Source organism: Pygocentrus nattereri, chromosome 9 (assembly GCF_015220715.1).
Source record: "Pygocentrus nattereri isolate fPygNat1 chromosome 9, fPygNat1.pri, whole genome shotgun sequence".
In the NCBI taxonomy this organism is placed as follows: domain Eukaryota; kingdom Metazoa; phylum Chordata; class Actinopteri; order Characiformes; family Serrasalmidae; genus Pygocentrus; species Pygocentrus nattereri.
In genome coordinates, this window is record NC_051219.1 from 24,394,836 (window position 1) to 24,399,698 (window position 4,863).

The following is a 4,863-nucleotide window of genomic DNA, read 5'->3' on the forward strand; positions in this document are numbered from 1 at the left end:
TTCAATCCCCACCTGGGCAAACACCCTAAACTATGCCAATAAGTCCTTGGGCAAGACTCCTAACACCGCCTTGGCCTACCTATGTAAAATGATCCAATTGTAAGTTGCTCTGGATAAGAGCATCAGGCAAATGCCATAAATGTAAATTAAGTAACTCCGAGCTACAAACAAGACAGAGTTGGCCAAAATATATGTTTTGGCCTTGAATGTAAAGCAAAGAAATGGAAGGACAACTTTAGCAAACAAAGCTCATCACAGCAGCTTTAAGATAGAAGAACTATATATAAATACACTGCCCCTTTAGAATTATAGGCATTCCTAATTAGCATAACAGTTTGGTGTTTATTGATGCTCAGCACAGAGGCCATGTTACATAATCTCTTTCTCATACAGTTTCTCAGAGAGGTTGAAAATGTTGCTTTATTCCTGCTCTATAAAACTGACACAACTGTGCCATAAACATGTTGTGGCCGATTTGGTAACACCTTACATGAAGGGTGTCTACGTGACACATTCATAACATCTTTCACAAACACGTTCATGTGTGTTTAAATCAACATTCATACATGTTTTACATGATACTAATATAGACTACTGTGTCATTTTACAGATAGAACTTTTTCAAAATAAATGTTTTTGAAAAACTATTTTATGTTCAGTGAAAGGCCGGGATTCTGCATGGCCAAAATAAAAATAACCTTATACCCGTGCTTTGACAAAAATATTATTTAAAACTTGTATACTTTATAAATGTTGATGCAAACATTCATGAACCTGATACAGGGTTTATCTAAGTTGTTAAGAATGTGTTATATAGACACTGTTCAAGTAAAGTGACATGGATTTCATATGCCAACATAAACTGTAATGAGAGATTATGTTTTGTGATATAACAGTGTGAAGCTGCAGTTCCCAGCAATTGTTATGACAAAAACAGATGTTATGGCTGCATATCATGCATTCACACATTTTCTATGCATTCTAGTTTCCATCAGTGTACTCTACACTCATGGGCAAAAATGGGCCATGTCCAAAATATAATGGTTTGTCCTGATGGTCTGACAGGTCAGATTTATCCCTCTTAAGAATAGTTGGTCTCACATTAAACACAAACTAGCTCAGCAATGTTTTTCAGCTGTTTGCAGCCATCAATATAGATTTACACAAAAAATTTGGTTTCAGGAACCAAAGCGTGTGTATAGCACAGTTTAGGTGAAAGTGATGTATCTCTCATCAACATACTCAGGTCGACATACTCAGTCAAAATATCTTGTGTTTAAAAGATACAAATTTATTTCTAATGGTCATTTACTTCTTTTTTTGTTGTTGTACATTCTCAAAAACCATGGTTCTTCAAGAGTTCTTTATTAAAGAGGACTGTTTTATATGAACACTCAAACAACCCTTTTATCATGCAAATGATTTTGTAAGTGTTCATGGTTCTATATAGAACCATTTTGTTTACTAAAGAACCCTTGAAGAACCTGAATCTTTTTTAATTGTCTACACTTGTATTACACTGGGATACAGTGGGTATTGATTTTGCATATTACTATGAAAGTATACCTCAGTTTAGTTTTTCTGAAAAAGTTTTTGTTTAAAAAGTGGGTGGTGCTGTAAATAAACAGACTGTGAAAATAATGCATTTCTACATCAATAAATATATTACATATACAACATAATTATTACCAAACATAAGAAAAATGAAAGACTAAATTGTGTTGACCTAATATGTAATGTAGTTTATTAATGTGGTATTTCAATTCAGTAATTCAGTAATAATGCAATATTTTCCGTTTTTTTATTGGTCAGATATTTTTAATGATGTACTGTGGGTGTATCAGAAGGGTTGTGCATTTGAATGATTTCCTGTATTGTCAATATGTGAGAAGGTTGAAACTCAGAGGAAAAGAACTCAGAATGTCCATTTTATGTGGAAGAACCACAAAGCGTCTCATTCTGCTTTGCTGAGAGGAACCTTTCTACCGGAGGTGACTCATCTGCCATGCTTTGGTGGTTCTGTTTATCTTGGACTCTCCTCTGTAGGTGTGAACTTGTATGTGTACTGAATGTATTTGTGAGACTAATGCTGAAAATTGGACAATAGCTTTGATCACCGGCTATGTTGCTGATGTTTTTGTATTTTTTGTTTATTTGTTTGTTTTGTTTAGACACAAGAGCACCTGTTCTACTAACTATGTAACTGTTCTTAATTGAGGCTGCCTACAAAGTAATTAAACATGCAGAAATATTTAATAACATGCAATGGGTTCATATCATGGAAAACCAATTTAAATTTAAAAAATGCGTTTAACATTGTTAAAGTTTCAAAAATGTCCTGCTCACTTTTCAGCTCATCTTGTCCAAACGTGGTAGTAGTACTCAAGTCCCTTAGCCAGGTAAAAGTACTAGTAATCCAGTAGGAGGATGATATGAGCTTCATTGGGTGGCCTAATACTGCCTGATAAAAAAATACATAAATATGTATATAGAGAAATAAAATAAATGAATAAATAGATCTTAGTGAGTAAAAAGTATTAAGTGACTCAAATCCTCAAGTGAAGTACAAAAACCTAAAAAATATACTATAGTACAGTAAAAAAGTATTTCATTACTTCCCATCACTGATCTTGTCCCTAAATGTAAAACAATCTGCCTGCTCAGCATTTAGCAGTTTAGCCCCACCCACTCATGCTGAAGTTGTAAAGAGTGTCTCAATGTGGACTGCTTTTTGAACAAAGCTGGGCAGCCAATCAGATCAGAGCTCATGCACATGTATCAGTCTTAAGTCCTGTAGGCCCTTTTCACACAAAATGTAAACTATGTAAATGCTGGAAAAAATCTGCTGTTGGGTTATAGATCATTGCTTGCCTCATTAATACTGGCGTTCATGTCATTTCAGCTCAACATGGAAAGGTGTGTCATTCAAAAAATTAAACAAAAGGGTTGTTTAACCAACTGAAAATATACTGACATTAAAAAGATAAAGTGAGTTGTTTTTAAGTTACTCATTTACATAAAATGGACAAAATGGACTTTTTAAAAAGACATTTCAGTGAATCAAAATATTTTTCATCCAAAGACAATTTCATACCAAACTGAAGCAAATTGCACTGAAATGTGTCAGTTTTGTTCCATTAACAACTGAACTTTATGTTGATATAACAAAGTCTGTGCATAGTGACTGTATTCATTTTAACTGCATAGAAATGTGTGGCATAATTGAATTAAGTTCATGTAACATTTGTTTTTTCTGTAGTTGCTGAGTTTGTAATTTGAAAATATGCCCAGAACTGTTCGAGGACACAAACGCACAATAATGTGGAATGTCTACTGTCAGGCTTGGACAGAATTCAAACGCTTGTACACCACGCTTAAGTTAAATGGGTTCATTAACAAAGGGAAGATCCAAAATCAAGGTAAGCCGATCCAAAGCAGTAACCAAGTCCAAAAGCAATGTCCAAAATCTGAAACAAGGTCAAACCAGAAAGCATAACAATGCTGAAAGGAAAGGCAACATTGAAAAACAAACAAGGCAATGGTCACACACGATGAGGCAAACAGACTGGAAGGTTCTGTAAGGCACTGTGAACAAAGACAATATTTCACAAAGAAGCGACGCTAAAGCCTGGGCTTATATATAAAACTAAAGAGTACATGGAACAAGGAACAAGTGTAGGTAATCAGTAGTCAGGTAAGGCAGACCGGTCATGTGAGGGAAATCGGAGGTCTTTTGATCCGGAGTGGGAGTCCAGAGGCTGGGAGCCAGAAACAGTGTTAAACAACAAATTGATAAATGGGTGAAATCCAGGGGGCATGCCGAGTCATCATGATCCATAGTGCCACCGTAGATATTTTCAACAACCTCTGACTTCAGTGAATGAACATCTGCACCCTGCTGAGCAATCACTCTCTCGGATACTGTCAGTTTTTAAAAACTGTTTCACTTAAAGTGGCTGCAGCACCAACTTCATTCAGTGTAACATTAGCTTATGGAACAAAATATAAACTTTTATTTCTATTTGAAATGAGTTTCAAATATATTGCAGTTCATGCTGTAATGCAACCCCAATTCCAATGAAGTTGGGACGTTGTGTAAAACATAAATAAAAGTTACCCATGCCATGGGCACTAACACACCCCCATACCATCAGAGATGCTGGCTTTTGAACTTTACGCTGATAACAATTCAGACAGTGCTTTTCCTCTTTGACCTGGAGGACACAACATCCATGATTTCCAAAAACAATTTTAAATGTGGACTTATCTGACCACAGGACACTTTTCCACTTTGCATCAGTCCATCTTAGATGAGCTCGGGCCCAGAGAAGCCAGCGGCGTTTCTGGGTGTTGTTGATATATGGCTTTCACTTTGCATGGAGTTTTAACTTACATTTGTAGATGGAGTGACGAACTGTGTTCACTGACGATGGTTTTCTGAAGTGTTCCTGAGCCCATATGGTAATATCCGTTACAGAATGATGTCGTTTTTAATGCAGTGCCGCCTGAGGGATCGAAGGTCACGGGCATTCAATGTTGGTTCTCTGCATTGCTGCTTACTTGCAAAGATTTCTCCAGATTCTATGAATCCTTTGATGATATTATGGACTGTAGATGATAAAATCCCTAAATTCCTTGCAATTGCACATTGAGAATTGTTGTTCTTAAACTGTTGGACTATTTGCTCATACAGTTGTTCACAAAGTGGTGAACCTCGCCCCATCCTTGCTTGTGAATGACTGAGCCTTTCAGGGATGCTCCCTTTATAGCCACTCATGACACTCACCTGTTTCCAATTAACCTGTTTACCTGTGGAATGTTCCAAACAGGTGTTTTTTGAGCATTCCTCAACTTTTCCAGTCT